General features: G+C 35.5%; 1 pseudogene; it reads right to left on the minus strand.

Moving 5' to 3' along the window:
- Positions 1-19727: 19727 nt before the first annotated feature.
- Positions 19728-20660, minus strand: LOC113261907 (olfactory receptor 2T33-like; annotated as a pseudogene).
- Positions 20661-22436: the final 1776 nt, after the last annotated feature.

A 22436-nucleotide genomic window follows, 5' to 3' on the forward strand; every position in this document is an offset into this window, starting at 1 on the left:
GCATCTACATGGATGGAACTGAAGGGGATTATGCTAAGTGAAGCAGAGATAAAGAATTATCATATGGTTTCACTCATATGTGGAATACTTGGAGTAGCATGAAGGACATAGAAGAAGGAAGGGAAAATGAAGGGGGGAAAATCAGAGGGGGAGATGAACCATGAGAGACTATGGACTCTAGGAAACAAACTGAGAGTTAGAGGGGGTGGGTGGGTGGATTGCATAGCCAGGTGATGGGTATTAAGGAGGACATTATTGCATTAGCACTGGGTCTTATACGTAACAATGAATCATGGAACATTGCATCAAAAACTAATGATGTACTACTCTATGGTGGCTATCATCATCATCATCATCATCATCATCATCATCATCAAAAAGCAAATAAAATAAGACAAAGCAAGTAGTAAAATAATAAACAAATAATAAAAAACAAAGCAAATAATAAAAAACAAACCATAACAAAAAGCAATATTACATTAGTATCAGGTATACAACATAGTGATTTGATATTTTGAAAACATTGCTAGAGGTCGCCATAATAATCCTAGTTGCCATCTATTGCCTTCTGATGCTATTAACTATCTTCCCCATGATGTATATTACATCTCTCTGACTTATTTATTTTATCACTGGAAGTTTGTACTTTTTAATCACTTTCACACTTTTCACCCCCCCCCCCAACCATCTCTGTATTCTGTATCTAGATGTTTGGGTTTTGTTTTATTTTGTTTTGGTTGTCTTTTCATTTCACATATAATTGAAATTATGTACTATTTATCTTTCCCTGCCTGACTTATTTCACTTAGTATAATATCCCAAGCCCCATTTATGTTATTGCAAATGGCAAAAATTCATTCCTTATGGCTGAGCAGTATTCCAGTGTGTTTGAGTGTGTGTGTTTGTGTACTGCATCTTATCCATTCATCTATTTTTGGACACTTAAGTTGTTTCCATATCTTGGCTATTATGGAAAAATGTTAACAGTGAGCACAGGTATGCATATTTTTTTGTCAGATTACTATTTTCCAATAGTATAATTAGTGGATCACATGTAAGTCTATTTTTTTTTTCATTTTTTAATTTAAATTCAATTAGTGAATTAGTTTTTGATGTAATTTTCAATGATTCATTAGTTGTATATAATACTCTGTGCTCATCACATCAAGCACCCTCCTTAATGCCCATCACTTAGCTACCCTATTTCCCCACCCACCTCCCTTTTCATAACAATGTTTGTTTCCCAGAGTTAAGAGTTTCTCATGGTTTGTTTCCCAGAGTTAAGAGTTTCTCATGGTTTGTCTCCCTCTCTGGTATCTTCCCATTCAGTTTTCGCTCTCTCTTCCTATGATCCTCTGTGTTATTCCTTATTATATATATATATATATATATATATATATATATATATATATATATATACATACATACATATATATATACACACACACACACACATATATATTCCTTATTTTATTTATATATATAAATAATATATGTTTATTATATATATAATATATATATAAATATATAAATAAATATATATGTAAATAAATATATATAAAAATATATATATTCTTCTCTATATATATATGTGTGTGTGTGTGTGTGTGAAACCATATATTATTGTCTTTCTCTGCTTAACTTATTTCACTTATCATAATAATACCCTCAAGTTCCATCCATGCCAATGTAAATGGTAGGTATTCATCCTTTCTCATGGCTGAGTAATATTCCATTGTATATACGAACCACATTTTTATCCATTCATGTGTTGAAGGGCATCTTGACTCCTTCCACAGTTTGGCTATTGTGGACATTGCTGCTATGACCACTGAGGTGTATTGCCCCTCTTTTCACTACATCTGTGTCTTTGTGTTAAATACCCGGTAGTGCAATTGTTTAAGGAACCTTCATACTATTTCACTTGGTGGCTGCACCAACTTGCTTTCCCACAAAGCATGCACATTTTTTTTCTTTTCTCTGCATCCTTGACAACCTGTTATTTCTTGTCTTTTTGAAAATAGACATTCTGAAAAGTGGAAGGTGATACCTTATTGTGGTTTTGATTTCATTTCCCTGTTAATTAGTGATGTTCAGCATCTTTCATGTGACTGTTGGCCATGTCTTTTTCAGAAAATGTCTAATTAGATCCACTGCCCACTTTAAATCATGTTGCTTTTGTTAGTAGTATGAGTTCTTTATAAATTTTAAATATTAATCCCTATCTGATATAATTTTGTGAATATATTTCTCCATACATTAGATTCGTTTTCATTTTGTTAGTGTTTTCCTTTGTTGTGCAAAAAGTTATTATTTGATTCAAATCCACATGTTTATTTTTGCTTTTGTTTCCCTTGCTCCCAGAATCAGATATAAAATGACAACTCTAAGACCAATGTCAAGGAGGTTACTACGTATGTTCTCTTCTATGAGTTTTATGGTTTCAGGTCTTACATTTAGTGTTTTAATGCACTTTCAGTTGATTTTTTGTGTGGTGTAAGATAATTGTCTAGTTGTAGTCTTTTACATGTAGCTGACCCGTTTTCCTAGCATCATTTCCTAAAAAGACAGTCCTTTCTTCAATGTATATTCTTGCCTCCATTTTGAAAATTAATCAACCATATATGCATGGGCTTATTTTTGGGCTGTCTATTCTGTTCCATTGATATATGTGTCTATTTTTATTCCAATACCATATTGATTTGACTGGGATAGCTTATGGTATACATGAAATCAGGGAGCATAATACCTCTGGCATTGGTATTCTTTCTCAAGACTGTTTTGACTGCTTTTTTTTAATTCTATACAAATTTTAGAATTATTTGTTATACTTCTTTGAAAAATGTGATTGGTATTTTGGTAGGGATTTTATTGAATCTGAAAGATTGCTTTCAGTAGTAGGGACATTTTAACTATATTAATTCTACCAATCTATGAGCATGACATTACTTTCCATTTATTCATGTCTACTTTAATTTCTTTCATCAATAATTTAGTTTTCAATGTACAGGTCTTTTGCCTCCTTGCTAAATTTATTATTTGATATTTTATTCTGTTGATAGAATACATTTTCTTGATTTCTCTTTCTAATAGTTCATTGTTACTACATAAAACACAATAGATATTTATACATTAATTTTATACCCTGCAACTGAACTGGATTTATTTATCCATTTCAACAGCTTCTGGTGCAGTCCCTCAGTAATTTCTTATATGTAGTATCATATCACCTGCAAAATAGTAAGGATTTTACTTCTTGACAGTTTGCCATTGCCTTTTATATTGCTTTTATCCTATCTAATTGCTATAGATAGGATTTCCAAGCATAAGTTCAGTAACAGTGGAAATAGTGGACATCTTTGTCTTGCTCCTAATATTAGAATAAAAGCTTTCAGCTTTTCATCATTGAGTATAATATTAGCAGGGGGATTGTCTTATATTCTTTACTAAGTTGAAGTATTTTTTCCTCTATACCCACTTTGTGGGAGGGTTATCCAAATAAATAGTTTGTCAGATGCTTTTCCTATATCTACTGAAATGATCGTACAATTTTTGTCTTTCATATTGTTATCACAATGCATGATATTGATTGATTTACAGAGGTTGAATCATCCTTGCATCACTAGAATAAATTTCACTTGATCATTGCATGTAACTTTTTTAATAATAATTTTTATTATGTTATGTAAGTCACAATACAGTATACCCTTAGTTCTTGATGTAGTATTCCATGATTCATTATTTGCGTGTAACACCCAGTACACCATGCAATATGTGCCCTCCTTAATACCCAACATGGGCCTATGGAAGTCCCCCCCCGCGCTCCCCTCTGAAGCTCTCAGTTTGTTTCCCAGAGTCCATTGTCTCTCATGGTTCAATCCCCTTCTGTTTATCCCCCTTCATTCTTCCCTTCCTTCTCCTACCGATCTTCCTGCTATTTCTTATGTTCCATACATGAGTGAAACCATATGATAGTTGCCTTTCTCTGCATGACTTATTTCACTTAGCATAATCTCCTCCAGTCCCATCCATGTTGCAGCAAATGTTGAGAAATCATTCTTTCTGATGGCTGAGTAATATTTCATTGTATATATGGACCACATCCTCTTAATCCAGTCATCCGTTGAAGGGCATCTCGACTCCTTCCACGATTTAGATATTGTGGACAATGCTACCATTAACATGGGGGTGCATATGGCCCCTGTCTTCACTACGTCTGTATCTTTGGGGTAAATACCCAGTAGTGGAATAGCTGGATCATAGGGTAGCTCAATTTTTAACTTTTTAAGGGACCTCCACACTGTTTTCCAAAGAGGCTGTAAGAACTTGCATTCCCACCAAGAGTGTAAGAGGGTTCCCCTTTCTGCACATCCTCTCCAACAATTGTTGTTTCTTGCCTTGTCCATTTTTGCCATTCTAACTGGCATAAGGTGGTATCTCAAGATGGTTTTGATTTGAAATTCCCTGATGACTAATGATTTTGAACATTTTTTCATGTGTCTGTTAGCCATTTGTATGTCTTCATTGGAAAAGTGTCTGTTCATATCTTCTGCCCATTTATGGATTTGATTATTTGTTTCTCATGTACTGAGTTTGAGAAGGTCTTTGTAGATCTTGGATACCAGTATTTTATCTGTAGTGTCATTTGCAAATCTCCTCTCCCATTCCATGGGCTGCCTCTTCGTTTTTTTGACTGTTTCCTTGGCTGTGCAGAAGCTTCTTATCTTGATGAAGTCCCACCAGTTCATTTTTTTCTTTTGTTTCTCTTGCCTTTGGAGATGTGTCATGGAAAAGGTGGCTGTGGCCGATGTCGTAGAGGTTGCTGCCCATGCTCTCCTCTATAATTTTGATGGATTCCTGTCTCACATCAAGGTCTTTCATCCATTTGGAGTTTATCTTTGTGTATGGTGTGAGAGAGTGGTCAAGTTTCATTCTTTTGCATGTAGCTGTCCAATTTTCCCAGCACCATTTATTGAAGAGACTGTTTTTTTTCCCACTGGATGTTTCTTACTGCTTTGTCAAAGATTAATTGCCCAAAGAGCCAAGCGTCCATTTCTGGGTTCTCTATTCTGTTCAATTGGTCTGTGTGTCTGTTTTTGTGCCAGTACCATGCTGTCTTTGTGATCACAGCTTTGTAGTACAGCTTGAAATCTGGTAACGTGATGTTCCAGCTTTGTTATTCCTTTTTAACAATTGCTTGGTGATTTGGGGCCTTTTCTGGTTCCACACAAATTTAAGGGCTATTTGTTCCAGTTCTTTGAAAAACGTCATTGGTATTTTGATCGGGATGGCATTGAACGTGTAGATTGTTCTGGGTAGCATAGACATTTTAATTACGTTTATTCTTCTGATCAATGAGCATGGAATATTTTTCCTTTTTTTTTGTCTCAATAATCACTCTCAATGTGAATGGCCTAAATGCTCCCATAAGTGCCACAGGGTTGCAGATTGGATAAAAAGACATGACCCATCCATTTGCTCTCTACAAAGAGTCATTTTGAACCTAAAAATACATCCAGACTGAAAGTGAAGGGATGTTGAATCATTCTTCATGTCAATGGACCTCAAAAGAAAGCTGAGGTAGCAATTCTCATATCAGACAGATTAGATTTTAAAGTAAAGACTGTAGTTAGAGATAAAGAAGGACACTATATTATTCTTAAAGAATGTATCCAACAAGTGGATATGACAATTGTAAATATCTATGCACCCAATACGGTAGCAGCAAGATCCTCAAGCCAAGTCTTAACCAGAATAGAGACATATGCATCATAATACATTAATAGTAGGGGACCTCAACACTCCACTATCAGCGATAGACAGATCACCTAAGCAGAAAATCAACAAGGAAACAAGAGCTTTGAATGACACACTAGACTAGACGGACATCATAGATATATATAGAACACTACACCCCAGAACAACAGAATACACATTCTTTTTGAATGCATGTGGAACTTTCTCCAGAATAGACAATATACTGGGTCACAAAATAGGTCTCAACTGATACCAATTGACTGAGATTATTCCTGCATATTCTTGGACCACAATGCTTTGAAATTGGAACTCAATCACAAGGAAAAATTTGGAAGAAACTCAAACACTTGGAAACTAAAAACCATCCTCCTCAAGAATGACTGGGTAAACCAGGGAATTAAGGAGGAGATTAAACAATTTTTGGAGACCAACAAAAGTGAAAACACATCGGTCCAAAACCTATGGGACACTAAAAAGGCAGTCCTAAGGGGAAAATGCATGTAACTCTTTGAAAATACTTTTGAATTAAATTTTCTAATATTTTGTTGAGGATATTTGCATCTGTGTTCATTAGGAATTTCAACTTATACTTTTTTCCCCCTGCTGTCCTTGTCTAGTTTTTGTAACTGGGTAATGTTAGCCTTGTAAAATACTCTCTCTCTCAAATAAATAAATAAAATATATTTTTTTAAAAGAGTAAATCTTGGGGGCACCTGGGTGGCACAGCTGTAAAGCGTCTGCCTTCGGCTCAGGGCGTGATCCCGGTGTTGTGGGATCGAGCCCCACATCAGGCTCCTCTGCTATGAGCCTGCTTCTTCCTCTCCCACTCCCCCTGCTTGTGTTCCCTCTCTCGCTGGCTGTCTCTATCTCTGTCGAATAAATAAATAAAATCTTTAAAAAAAAAAAGAGTAAATCTTGACTGGTGCAATTATTTGAAGTGCTTCCTACTCTTCAATTTGTGCAAGTGTGTGTATGTGTGTGCATGTGAATGTTTGTCTGTGTATGTGCAGAGAATTTGGGAATGATTTGGTGCTAATTTTTCAAATGTTTCATTTGAAGATATGTAATTCTTGGCTTTTTCCTTTTTGAGACATTTTGATTACTGTTTCATTTTCATACTTGTTTTCTCTCCATGTAGTTTTTGTTTGTTTTGTTTTTTTGTTTTCTTTATAAGTCAATCTTGGTAGATTGGGTGTTTCTAGAAATTCATCCTTTTTTTTCTTTTATCCAACTTTTTGTTGCATTGTTGTTCATAGAAATTTCTTATGATCTTTAGTATTTTTGTGTTATTTGTTACAATGTTTCCTCTTTCACTTGTAATTATGTTCATTTGAGTCTTCTTTTCCCTTGGGTACATAGCAAAAATTCTTAAATTTTGTTCATCTTTTAAAACACAAATGGTAGTTTTCTTTCCTGTTGTCTTTCTGGTCTCAATTTAATTTATGTGTTTATATTTTAATTTTAATTTTTTCTTTCTTCCGATAATGGACTTTGTACATTCTTCTTTTAGTAGTTCTTTGATGTGTGAAGTTAGGTTGTTTATTTGATTTTTTTATTAATGTACCCATTTATTGCTATAAATTTCCCTCTTAGAATCATTTTTGCTGCATCCTATTTGTATGCTTTTATTTTTAATTTCATTTGCCTTAATACACTTCAATTTCACTTTTGTTTTCTTCTTTGACACATAGACTGTTCAGGAGTATGTTCTATATTTCACATATTTATAAATATTGTTACTGTTATTGATTTATTTTCCTATCAATGTGATCAGAAAATATAGACATACTTGCAATCTTTTTAAATTAATTAAATCTTGTTTTGTTGTGTAATAAATAATGTATCCTGCATTATAGTCTCTGTGGATTTCAGAAAAATCATGTGTATTATTCTTCTGTTGGATTGAGACATTTTTACATGTCTATTAGTTTCATTTTATCTAAAGCATCGTATAACCTTCCATGCCATATATATGAGCCTGGTCGTGTAATTATTAACTTTGTCCAATCGTATGTGGCTGAAAGTGTCTATTTATCAATTCTAAGACAAGGACTTTAGAGATAGCATTGCTTTTTTTTCTTTCTTTCTTCTGTTGTTTCTTCTATCACTATGATATGGAAATGCTTAGGAAATCTGTCTCTTTCAAAACTTTTTTTTTTTTTTCCTGCGCTTGACTTCCACATCTTCAGAACAGGAGGCTCTTATGAGTCTCCAGTTATAAAATGGAAACCACCCTATAGATGTTCAAACAAACATTAAAAAAAATCATAAAATTAATTTAATAGGACATAGGAACACCAAAGAGCTGAATAAAGAAGAGAGACTAACAAACACAGGAAGTTTCCATCACCTTGAGAAATGAAGACATCTGGATGAAGTGACTTTCTGGAGCTCATGCAATGATCCTTTTCATAGAATTTGGAACCCAGCTAAGGACTGGCAGACAGTATATGGAACCATAGAAAGAACAGCTACCTCACAGGAGCTGGAACCATGGAAAATCCCACCAACTGCCCAGACCCTGAATGAAAACAGAAAGGGAGGTATAAAAAGAAAATATATGTTGTATTATACCCTATAAAACGTTGAATCTTTCACTGTAGATGACATTGGGTTTCCTACCAAAAATATATGTCATGGGATCATGGAAATAATATTACATTCAGCTACAGAACATTGCAGAGTAAAGGCATTGAAAGTATCTTAAAACAAATAATAACCAGAATACTGGTTGTTAATACCTGCTTTACTGTTCATGAGTGTTTATGTATTGAGTAATGTTTTTCTGTCAAATTTATTCTAATATCACAGATTCTAAATCAGTTTACAATTGAGTTAATATTTGTCTAATGAAATTATCTCATTCTTTTACTTATAATAATTTTTTATGTTATGTTAGTCACCATACAGTATATCCTTAGTTTTTGATGTAATGTTCCATGATTCATTATTTGCATATAACACCCAGTGCACCATGCAATACGTGCTCTCCTTAACTTCTCATACATTCTGCATTTTTTTCCTTTTAGATATGCTTACCTTAAATCATACCTTTTATCCAGTACATAGTACAGATTATTTGCTTTTTACTTCTATTATTAAGTATGTATACATTTGCTGAAAGAAATTACATATTGGGATTCATTTCTACCATTTTATTTAGTGCTTTCCAATTAACATCCCTCTTTATGTCCCTATTTACCTCTTCTTGAGCATCTTTGGATGGATTATTTTCCTTATTTCAATGGTATCTTCTACCTCTTAACACATTATGTACTGTGCTTCTATTTTTTAACTTCTTTTTCTATTCATTTTTAGTATAATTGACACACAGTGTTAGATTACTTTCAGATGTAGGAGTTTATACATTATCCTATGTTCACCACGAGTGTAGCTGTTCCATTGCATCACTATTACAATACCATTAACTGTATTCCCTATTTTTCTATATTTTAACTATTATCTAAAACATTTTATGAAATTTATTTATCAATATGAGTCTTTTACACCTTTATAATCACCAAAAATGCAAAGATATTGTATAATTTAAGTCAGATCATCACATGATGGTGGTTATGTTACAAACCACCACAAAACTTAATGATCTTATATAATAACATATTTTTGTCATCTCCCTAGTCTGGAGAATGACTGGACTCAGTGGGCTTGTGCTCTTTTGGGGAATTTTCTCTAGAAGTGGCAGTGAGATGCTGTTTGGATTCAATGAAAAGTTTACTGGGCTGAGTATCCAGGAAACCTTCTTTACTCATGTCTGGGAGCTCAGTGGTTACCCACATGGCCTCCCTCTCTAGCAAAAAATCCTGGGCTTTTTGATTATTCTGAACATTTTCTCCTGTAAGTCTTCAGCACTTAACTCAGTACTATGCATAGAGATAATTTTTTTCAACTGCTATTGGACTTACTGGTAAAAGGGGGAGATTCTCAACCAGAACGTTGAGGGTAATCCTTTACATCCCTTGCTTTATTTGGGTAACTTCCATCTGATCATCACATTCCATAGGATTTGTAGTATTTATTTGGTTTCCATGACACACAAATCCATAAAATCAAATACCATTTTTTTTTCCCCTGAGAATACTCTTGGTGAAGAAAAGATTCCCTAATATTTATCATTTTGGAGGGGGGTTACTTTTGCTTATATTTTTAATCATTTTTTTTCTTTTTATAATACTATTTTTTATTATATTATGTCACCATACACTACATCACTAGTTTTTTTTACGTAAAGTTCCATGATTCATTACTTGCGCATAACACCCAGTGTACCATGCAATACGTGCCCTCCTTAATACCCATCAACAGCTTATCCCATCACCCCCTCTGAAGCCCTCAGTTTGTTTCCCAGAGTCCATAGCCTCTCATGGTTCATTCACCCTTCAGTTTACCACCCCTTTCTTCTTCCCTTTCTTCTCCTACTGATCTTCCTACTTCTTATGTTCCATAAATGAGTGAAACCATATGATAATTGTCTTTCTTTGCTTGACTTATTTTGCTTAGCATTATCTCCTCCAGTCCGTCCATGTTGCAACAAATACTGAGAAATTGTTCTTTTTGATGGCTGAGGAAAATTCCATTGTATATATGGACCACTTCTTCTTAATCCAGTCATCTGTTGAAGGGCATCTTGGCTCCTTCCACGATTTAGCTATTATGGACAATGCTGCTATGAACATTGGGGTGCATATGGCCCTTTATTTCAACATGTCTGCATCTTTGGGGTAAATACCCAGTAGTGCAATTGCTGGATCATAGAGTAGCTCAGGGGCACCTGGGTGGCTCAGTCGTTAAGCGTCTGCCTTCGGCTCAGGGAGTGATCCCAGAGTCCTGGGATCGAGCCCCACATCAGGCTCCTCTGCTGGGAGCCTGCTTCTTCCTCTCACACTCCCCCTGCTTGTGTTCCTTCTCTCGCTGGCTGTCTCTCTCTATATATAATACATAAATAAAATCATAGAGTAGCTCTATTTTTAATTTTTTAAAGGACCTCCACAGTGCTTTCCAACGTGGCTGTACCAACTTACATTCCCACCAAAAAATGTAGGAGGGATTCCCTTTCTCCACATCCTCTCCAACAATTGTTGTTTCCTGCCTTGTCAGTTTTTTGCCATTCTAACTGGCATAAGGTGATATTTCAGTGTGGTTTTGATTTGAATTTCCCTGATGGCTAATGATTTTGAACATTTTTTCATGTGTCTGTTAGCCATTTGTATGTCTTCATTGGAAAAGTATCTGTTCATATCTTCTGCCCATCTTATGATTTATTTGTTTATTGTGTATTGAGTTTGGGAAGTTCTTTGTAGACCTTGGATACCAGTCTTTTATCTGTAGTGTCATTTGCAAATGTCCTCTCCCATTCCGTGGGCTGCCTCTTCGTTTTTTTGACTGTTTCCTTGGCTGTGCAGAAGCTTCTTATCTTGATGAAGTCCCACCAGTTCATTTTTTTCTTTTGTTTCTCTTGCCTTTGGAGATGTGTCATGGAAAAGGTGGCTGTGGCCGATGTTGTAGAGGTTGCTGCCCATGCTCTCCTCTATAATTTTGATGGATTCCTGTCTCACATCAAGGTCTTTCATCCATTTGGAGTTTATCTTTGTGTATGGTGTGAGAGAGTGGTCAAGTTTCATTCTTTTGCATGTAGCTGTCCAATTTTCCCAGCACCATTTATTGAAGAGACTGTCTTTTTTCCCCTGGATGTTTCTTCTTGCTTTGTCAAAGATTAATTGCCCAAAGAGCCAAGGGTCCATTTCTGGGTTCTCTATTCTGTTCCATTGGTCTGTGTGTCAGTTTTTGTGCCAGTACCATGCTGTCTTTGTGATCACAGCTTTGTAGTACAGCTCGAAATCCGGCAATGCGATGCCCCCAGCTTTGTTTTCCTTTTCAACAATTGCTTGGCGATTCATGGCCTTTTCCACACAAATTTAAAGGCTATTTGTTCCAGTTCTTTGAAAAATATCATTGGAATTTTTATCGGGATGACATTGAAAGTGTATATCGCTCTGGGTAGCATAGACATTTTAACTATCTTAACTCCTCCATTCCATGAACATGGAATATTTTTCCATCTTGTTGTGTCTTCTTCAATGCCTTTCAAGAGTTATTTGTAGTTTCTAGGATATAGATACTTTATATCCCTGGTTAAGTTAATTCTGAGATAACATGTGATTTTTTGTTCTATTTTAATGGATTCCCTAATTTCTCTTTCTTCAGTCTCATTGTTCATGTATAGAAATGCAACTGATTTCTGAGCAATGATTTTGTATCCTGCCACATTACTGCATTGCTCTATAACTTCTACTAGTTTGGGGGTGGATTCTTTTGGGTTTTCCATATAGAGTATCATGTCATCTGTGACGAGAAACAGTTTGACTTCTTCTTTGCCTATTTGGATACATTTTATCCCTTTTCTTGTCTGATTGCTGTTGCAAGGACTTCTACTACTATGTTGAATAATACTGACTAGAGTGGGCATCTTTGTCGTGTTCCTGATCTTAAAGGAAAGGCTTCCAGCTTTTCTGCATTGAGAAAGATATTTGCTGTAGGCTTTTCATAGATGGTTTTTATGAAATTGAGGAACATACCCACTATCCCTACACTCTGAAGTGTTTTAATCAGGTAAGGATGCTGAATTTTTTTCAAATGCTTTTTCTGCATCTATTTAGAAGATCATATCGTTCTTGACTCTTTTCTTATTGATATGATGTATCACGCTGATCGATTTGCGAATGTTGAACCAACCTTGCATCCCAGGTATGAATCCCACTTGGTCATGATGGGTAATCCTTTTAATGTGCTGTTCAATTCTATTAGCTAGGATCTTGTTGAGAATTTTGGTGTCCATATTCATCAGGGATATCAGTCTGTAATTCTCCTTTTGGATGGGTTCTTTGCCTGATTTGGGGATCAAGATAAAACTGGCCTCATAGAATGAGTTTGGTAGTTTTTCTTCTGTTTCTATTTTTTTGATACAGCTTCAGGAGAATAGGTATTAGTTCTTCATTGAATGTATGGTAGAATTCCCTGGGGAACCATCGGGCCCTGGAGTCTTGTTTTGTGGGAGGTTGTTGATCACTGCTTCAATCTCTTCATAATTAATTGGTTTGTTTATAAAATCAGTTTCTTCCTGTTTCATTCTCTGTAGTTTATAGGTTCCCAAGAAGGCATCCATTTCTTCCAGTTTGTTTAATTTATTGCCATAAATCTGTTGATAAAAGTTTCTAATGACCCTTCCTATTTCATTGATGTATGTTCTGACCTCTCCCTTTTCATTCATAATTTTATTAATTTGGGTCCTTTCTCTATTCTTTTGCATAAGTCTTGGCAGTGGCTTATCAACCTTATTTATTCTTTCATAGAACCAGCTTCTAGTTCTGTTGATCTACTCTACTGTGCTCCTGGTTTCTAATTCATTGATTTCTGCTCTAATCTTGATCAACTGCTTTCTCGTGCATGGGTTAGGCCTGTTCTTCTGTTCCACCTCCAGCTTCTTGAGGTGAGATTATAAAAACTGCATTTTAGATTTTTCTATTCTTTTGAATGAGGATTGGATGGCTATGTATTTCCCCTTAGGACTGCCTTTGCAGTGTCCCATAGGTTTTGAACCATTGTGTTTTCATTCTAGTTTGTCTCCATAAATTGTTTAAACTGATTTTTGATTTCCTGGTTTATCCAATCATTCTTGAGCAGGATGGTTTTTAGTTTCCAAGTGTTTGAGTTTCTTCGATATTTTTCCTTGTGATTGAGTACAAAATTTCAAAGCATTGTGGTCTGAGAATATGCAGGGAATAATTTCAGTCTTTTGGTATCAGTTGAGACATGTTTTGTGACCCAGCATATGATCTATTCTGGAGAACGCCCCATGTGCATTCAAAAAGAATGAGTATTCTTTTGTTCTGGGGCATAGTGTTCTATATATATCTATGAGGTCCATCTGGTCTAGTATAGCATTCAAAGCTCTTTTTTCCTTGTTGATTTTCTGCTTAGGTTATCTGTCTATTGCTGATAGTGCAGTGTTGAGATCCTCTACTATTAACGTATTTTTATCTATATGTCTCTTTATTCTGGTTACTAGTTGGCTTGTGTATCTTGCTGCTTACCTGTTGGGGGCATAGATATTTATAATTGTCATAGCCACTTGTTGGATACATCCTTTAAGAATAATGTAGTGTCCTTCTGAATCTCTAACTACAGTCTTTAGTTTAAAATCCAATCTGTCTGATATGAGAATTGCTACCCCTGCTTTCTTTTGAGGTCCGTTGGCATGAAAAATGGTTTTCCATCCCTTCACTTTAAGTCTAGATGTATCTTTTGGTTCAAAATGACTCTTTGTAGAGAGCAAATGGATGGGTCATGTCTTTTGATTCAATTTGCAACCCTGAGGCATTTAATGGGAGAATTTAGGCCAGTCACATTGAGAGTGATTATTGAGAGATATGATTTTAATGATGTCATGTTGCCTGTAAAGTCTTTGTTTGTATAGATTGTAACTTTCTGTTCTCTTTCACTCTTGGGGCCTTTTTACTTTTATAGAACCCCCCTTAATATCTCCTGTAGGGCTGCTTTTGTGGTTACAAAATTGGTCAATTACTGACTATTCTGGAAGGTCTTTATTTCTCCATCAATTCTGAAGGACAGCCTTACTGGAAAAGGATCCTTGGCTGCATGTTTTTCTCATATAGAGCTTTAAAAATGACCCCCCCCCCAAAAAAGACCTTTTTCTCATTCCAGGTCTAGGTAGACAGGTCTGTCGTAATCCTGATATTTTTGCCTTTGTTCATGAGAAATTTCTTTGCCCTGGCTGCTTTCAATACTGTATCCTTAGATCTAATATTTGCGAATTGCTCTATGACATGACGTGGCATAGGTTTGTTGTGGTTGAGTTTGGGAGGGGTCCTCTCTGCCTCTTGGACCCGAATGCTTGTTTCCTTTGCTAGATTAGGGAAGTTTTCAGTTACAATTTGTTCAAATATCTCTTATAGACCTCTCTCTTTCTCCATCCTCTCGAGGGTGCTGATGATTCTGCCATTAGAACGTTTCATTGAGTCAGTAATCTCCCATATCCTACATTCTTGAGATTGGATTTTTTTGAGCCAAGTTTCTGTTTTAGCTTTCTCTTCTAGCATCCCATCCTCCAATTCACTAATTTGTTCTTCTGACTCATTCACCCTGGCCATAAGAGCATCTAGGTTTTTTTTTTTTTTTTTAAGATTTTATTTATTTATGTGACAGAAAGCCAGCAAGAGAGGGAATATAGCAGGGGAGTGGGAGAGGAAGAAGCAGGCTCCCAGCAGAGAAGCCCGATATGGGACTCGATCCCAGAATGCTGGGATCACGCCCTGAGCCGAAGGCAGACGCTTAACTATTGCACTACCCAGGAGCCCCAGAGCATCTAGTTTTGACTGCATTTGATTCATAGAATTTTTTACTTCTGCCAGATTCGCTCTCATTCCCGCTTTTAGAGATTCTATATTCTCATTAATATTTTCGTTGATGTTTTTTTCAAGTCTACACATTATCTTGACCATTGTTACTCTGAACTCCATTTCTGACAATTTGTTTATATCCATATCCATCAGTTCTGTGACAGAGGCCATGGTCTCATTATCTTTTCTTTGCTGGGGGGTTTTCTCCTTCTTATCATTCTGATGAGGAGAGGTTGCGGGGTTGCCCAGAGCCCAAATCATTGACCAGGACCCAGGCAGTGTGCTCTTGTTTTATAGGGAACTTAGGGATGTGGGTTTCTTGATTTTTCACCCTGTCTTCTGGGGGAGGGGCCTGCCATGCTGATACTCAGGCAACCCTGTCTGGTACCTATCCAGCTTGAATCAGGGGACCAACTGAAAAAGGGGACTCCTACCCTTCTGCCATCTTAACTCCACAACCTATATTTTTATTCCTGATAGCTGTATTTTTAAATATAGATATGTAGATAATTCATATAGATAGATACATAACACATAGATGCATAAAGATGGATATACACAGATATATAAATGTGTAGATATCAGATATAGTTATTTCACATTCATTTTGTTTATTTTTCTAGCTCTGTGGATTGGTCATGTACCTGGTTGTCCACCCATCCAGATGGTAAATGAAATTTCATCATCATGATATTCAAATTAAATTTAATTGTTTTTCAAACTGTAAGAATGCTATTTTTGTTTGTTTGTTTGTTTGTTTGTTTCCAGTTATGATATTAGTTTTAATGCTTGAATATGAAAGCTGTTTCTCCTGGATATACAGTGGTTCCCAACCATTTTGAAAATGAGGTTCCACCTTTTCTTTTAATAGAACACCATTAGTTTTTGATATAACATTGAATGATTCATCAGTTGAATATAACAACCTGTTTTCATCATATCATGTGCCCTCTTTAATTCCCATCACCCAGTTACCCCATCATATATACAATGGAATGTTACTCAGCCATCAGAAAAAAAATGAATATCCACCATTTACCTACATCTGGATGGAACTAGAGGGTATTATGCTATTCTTATAAACTGGTTAGCTGTGCCTGAGAGAGTGAGTCTAACTTAGAAGGGCATATTTTCCTACATGACTGATTCCAGATGGTACCTCCTGGTTTTCTTATATCAAATTCTAAATGTTTTTTTCATGAATGATGTTATTTTTTGTTTGTAAAACATCTAAGAAAAGTTATTAAATCTGGAAGTTGTAAGATATCATTACTAATGTAAAAACACCTCCAAACTGATTTTATAAAATTTATTTCTCAGTGCAGTGGTTCAACATTTTGTGAAGTACTTTTATAATGATGTTTTAACTTTGTCATAAATTTCAGGGAAAACATATATTGCTTGAAGTAATATGTCAGTTTACTATTTCTGTATCTCATTTTACTTACTCTTAAATCCAAGCTGGAGGTGCTTCCGCTAAAAATAATAAAATAGCACAATAACAACAACAAAAACAACAGTAATAATAATAATTTGCCTACAAACATGGTAGGATTTCTATGAAACTTATTTGTGCTCACTCTCTGAGATAAAGACACAAATACAAATGTCCTTGAGATATGCTTTTCCTTACCTTGGGATTCCTATGAAAATTTTACACTATAATGCCCTAATTATTCATTAGAAGTGCTAATTTTCAGTGAAAGTAATCTATAAGGCATGACCTTAAGATTTTAACAGGGTTTATTGTCTGACTACAAAGATTTATAGGGTCTTAGATGATTCTGATATTTTAAAATGTTATTTACAGACATAATCTGTATTTAATCTTTGACTGGAGAACCATTCTTAATTTGAGACTTCCTTGCTGAGAGAGATAATTATTTTTAAATCCACCACATCCTTATTATGTTAACATATTTTTATTTGGTATATCTCAATCCTTTCATATTCTATTTTAGGCCATGAAAAGACTGGTAGAGTTTTCAATATGTCCTCTGGAAATCTTAGCTATGTTATTGGGTTCTTTGCTTTCCTTTACTATTTCAGGTACTGTCACTGATTTCCTTTCACTATTAAAAAAAAAAAGAAAGAAAGCTCCCTTTCCTCCAGGTTTAAAGAATTTTTTAAACTTCCCTTTGAGCACTAAGCAACAACCTTTTCAAGGTCCTTAGGTTTCTGCTAACAGTTTCTTTGTGTTTTTGTTTGTTTGCTTGTTTTTTATATTCTGCCTACCACCTGATCCTGACAACATGAGAGGATTTCAGTATTTTTTTGAGTCCACACCACTTCCAAGTATCAAAATATATTTTAGTTAATATTGTTGCATAACAAACCACTCCAAATATTAGTGGTTTAAAAAATACTAAATTATTATCCTTATGAAACTCTTGCTTGGGCAGGGCTTTATGGACCACTTTTTTTTCTGTCAATTGGGGCAACTCAACTGGGAGCTGGAGATCCACCCTAAAAATGGCTCATTAACATGACAGTGCTAACTGCTGATTAGAAGCTCAGCAGGCTAGAGAGCTTATTTTGTTCTCCATGTTGGCCCTTCCTCAAGCTGCTTGGGCTTCTCATAGCATGGTGGTTGGGTCTTACATATATAGATTACATGCATAAATAACTTACATATGTAAATTATATAGAAATATGTATAACCATTTATCAGCATAAATTGCTTCATGAATTCATATACTGTAATCTGTGTATCATTCAAATATACTCTCATAAAGAATTTTCCAATGATTGGAGGCTAAAACATACAATTTTCCTGGACTGAAATATAGTATCAATTCCTATGCTGTATAATTTCAGAACCAACTATGTTTGAGACTGATGAGAGATGCCATATTTGGCATAGTATTCTCTAGTCTTATCATCTTTTAATTCTTTAAATTTAATCGAGAGAAAGATGATTGAATGTAGCATTTTATTCTAGCATTTCAACATTAAGGAATAAATGAGATGTGGTAATTCATTCAGATTTGAGGAATTTTGACAAAGGACTTTAATTTGATTTTCTTCATTTTTAAACAGACATTTCCTTAAAATCAAAATGTATATGGTATGGGTCCTTTCTTTTTTGATTTTTTTGAAAAATTAATTACCCTAAAACTAAGTTGTGGAGAGATTATAAGACTTCACCAAGACCATTAAATTCATTTCCCTCAGTTAATCACAAAAGATGAAATATTCAGTCCTAAGGCTTTCCTTGTGATCATAAGTGATCTTTTAATCTGTATAAAAGTCAAAAGAGAATAGATAAATATTCATTTTAACATGTGAAAAAAATACTTGGATTTTGTTTGCTCTTAATTATTTTGTTAATAAATGTACCATCTATGTTAATTTTTGTGGTTAATTTTATCACTTGTGAATTATTTTTATTTAGCATTATTTTTTCAGATAGAGATGTTCGATTCTTCCATTCATCATTACTATATATTTTAACAGTATTTAAATGAATATAATCTAATCTGTTTATCTCATACTTATGCTTTCTTTAAATCACATATATCTACAAAAAACCCACTTCTAGAATTCATTTTAATACATATTTCTATGAGCTTTTTATACATTTTATGTTTCAGGTTCTTGTTATTTATTTATTCAAAACTTATTTTATCAAAATTATAAGAAATTAAGATATACATTTTTTTCAAAGTAAGTATGCCCTTTCTTAATAATTCATCCCCATCACAATTATTTCCATTATACACACACACACACACACACACACACACACATGCACACATAAACAAACATCACACATGCATGGTTAATGCTGTTGGTAGAAAATGAACAAACATTTTAGGATCTCTGAAAGAAAGAAAGAGAGTTTTATTACAGCCCAAGTTAGAACAGCTGACTGGGATACACAATCTTCGCAAAGAAGAAAGTGCTCTGGCAAAGGAACATTTGGTGTAAGGTTATATTCATTCTTTTCACATAAACGTCTGCAGATCATTAGACAGAAGACATTTCAGAAATTTATAGACCTTATCTTAAGCTTTTAACATGAGCAGGACTGTATGTCTTGAATCTCAAGGGAACCAGGGAGGTTTTGCTCTTCTCTTTATGTTTGGAATGTTCCCTTTTAGTTTTTTGCTTGTTTGTTTGTTTTTGTTTTTTGTTTTTGTTTTATAAATGAAGCACTGCATAGAAATCGAGCCATACTTTGAGGTTTTGCTGACTCTGGTAATGGTTGAAGTATGGCTTCCCTGAGAGCCCAGGAGCAGGGTCCACAACGTTAAGATTTGAAAAATCTCCTTTGTTTTATCAATGTCTAGCATATCCTGTGATTACAGTGCCTCAATCATTAGAATACTCTTATTGTTGAAGTCCAAAATTCAGAACAAAAATACTATGGGAATATAGGAAAGCAGGAAAGATGCAATTTTTAATTAATATATATATATATATATATATATATATATATATATATATATATATTAGAGCATAATATATTGATACAACACAAATTTCATAATCTTGATCCAATTTGGTTACTTCCAGTTTATCAAATTACTCTCACTATAGACGTCCCAGAAAATGTTTCTCCAGCCACTTTCTCAAAGCCCCCTTGACTTCTTTATTCCTCACACTGTAGATAAGAGGGTTCAACACAGGCATGAAGATGGTGTAAAAAGCAGAGACCACCTTGTCATGGGCCACTGAACAGTAAGATTTGAGCCACATGTAGATGAATATGATGGCCCCATAGAAGAGCCCCACCACAGCCAGGTGAGAGGAGCAGATGGCAAAGTCTTTCTTCTGAGCTGTGGTGGACTTTATGCGAAACACAGAAGCCAAGACGAGACTCTAGGGAGCCAAAATGAGAGACAGAGGTATCAAGAGCATCAGGATGCAACACACATGCCTGAAAAACTAAAAAAAAAATGTAGTGTCATTGCAGGCAAGGCACATGAGTGAGGGTGCCTCACAAAAGAAGTGGTTGATTTCTTGAGAATGGCAGTAAGGGAAGCTCAGAGTGGCACCAGCCTGCATCAGTCCATATACCCCTCCCAGAACCCAGGAGCCTGTGGTCATGTGCAAGCAGAGTTTCTGATTCATGAGGTTGGGGTAGCACAGGGGGTGACCTATGGCCACATAGTGGTCATACACCATGGCCACTAAGAGGAAGCACTCACCACCTCCCAGAGTGAGAAAAAGCAAGATCTGGGCTCCACAGTCAGCAGGAGAGATGGACCTGGTGCCCACAAGGTGGTTGGCTGCCATTTTGGGGATTATGGTGGAGACCAGCATCATGTCCATGAGGGAGAGCTGGCTAAGCAAGAAGTACATGGGTATGTGAAGCTGGGGGTCCTCATGGATGAGCAGAATCATGAGGGTGTTGCCCATAATGGAGGTGAGGAAGATCATGAGCACCATGCAAAAGAGGAACACATGGGTCTGAGTGTGGTTAAAGAGCCCTACAAGAATGAAGTTTATCTCTGTTATTCGCATCTTCCATGGATCCAGTCATGCCTGGGAGACAAGGAGTGATAAGGAAATTAGAACCGCTTGAAAGAAAGGTTAGGGACACCTGGGTGGCTCAGTTGATTAAGCATCTGTCTTAGGCTCAGATCATGATCCCAGGGTCCTGGGATCAAGCCCCATGTTAAGCTCCCTGCTCAGCTGGTAGTCTGTTCCTCCCTCTCCCTTTGCCCCCATACTCATGCTCTCTCATTCACTCTCTCTCTCAAATAAATAAATATATAAATAATCTCTTAAAAAAAAGGAAGGTTAGGCATTTACTTAAGAAAAGTTGGTCAAATAACATAGGAAAAAGAAGTGAGACTTGGAGGAATAATTATGTCTTTAATCTTTCACTTCCCAACAAGATGTTTGCCTTAGCATCCTATTACACATCTTGGGTTATTACACAGTATTACACATTACATTTCTATTATTTCTATATATCTTGTTAGTATGCCACCCATAATTTACTCATGGTGTTAGGTTATATTATTCCTTCCTGGTTTTCTAAAGTTTGGTTACTCTGTGTTGAAAGAGCCTCAGGACACTTGGATGCCTCAGTCAGTTAAGCAGCTTCTTTCAGTTGAGGTCACGATCGCAGGGTCCTGGGATCAAGCCCCAGGACCTGCTCCTTTCTTAGCAGGAAGTCTGTTTCTCCCTCCACCTGCTTTGTGTTCTCTCTCTCTCTCTCAAATAAATAAAATCTCTAAAAAAAAAGACTCATAGTCATGCATTTTAGTCAATATTGATGTCATATATCTCCTAATTATGACTTTTTCATGTTCCTCATATATATATTTAAATTAGTTCCTCAAGAGTTCCTTCAATGTCATGATGAATTGTTTCAAGTTAAAAATACACAAAATGAGGGGTGCCTGGGTAGTGCAGTCATTAAGTGTCTGCCTTCGGCTCAGGGCGTGATCCCCGCATTCCCAGATCGAGTCCCACATCGGGCTCCTCCGCTGGGAGCCTGCTTGTTCCTCTCCCACTCCCCCTGCTGTGTTCCCTCTCTCGCTGGCTGTCTCTCTGTCACATAAATAAATAAAGTCTTAAAAAAAATACACAAAATGAAATGTCAACCTACTATAACTTGGTTTGCTGGTAAGAGAAACAAAAATGGCTATATTTCTCTTCTTTACATGTGTGTGCAGCACATAGTTTCAATATTCTAGGATTCTAGCTATGATAGATACAGCTCCAGAGCACCTATTACCATATTGGTCATTTATCATGACATGTATTCCTAATTGCAGAGAACGTGTTGCAGTTTGCAGATACCTCAACAGTTAATATTTATACCTAATATGTACTCATGAAATGCTGAATTAAGTGTATGGTTTGCAAAAAGTTAATTTCATGAATGAATATAACCCAAAGGAATATAAAAAAATGTTTTATTTGTAGTCTTTAATACTTTGTTACAAGCAGTCACACATCCTTAAATGGAAGAGATAAGTTAATTTATTAATGATTAAATTATTAATTAGCAAATTACCTTTTTTATTTAACTGGTTAGTTGGCTAGTTATCTGACTGATTAATTAATATTTGCTCAAATAATTTTGTTCCTCAAAATTACTCTGAGGTACACGTCATCATCTGCAAATAAAATATGGAGCATCTCAATTGGAACCCTATTTTATACCACTCACAAAAATTAACTGGAAATAAATTAAAGATTTTAATGTAACATCTGAAGCCATAAAACTACTAGAATGCAATCTAGAAAAAAAAAAAAAGCACCTTGGTATTTGTCTTGGCAATA

The sequence above is a fragment of the Ursus arctos genome, unplaced genomic scaffold, assembly GCF_023065955.2.
Source record: "Ursus arctos isolate Adak ecotype North America unplaced genomic scaffold, UrsArc2.0 scaffold_5, whole genome shotgun sequence".
NCBI classification, from domain to species: Eukaryota; Metazoa; Chordata; class Mammalia; order Carnivora; family Ursidae; genus Ursus; species Ursus arctos.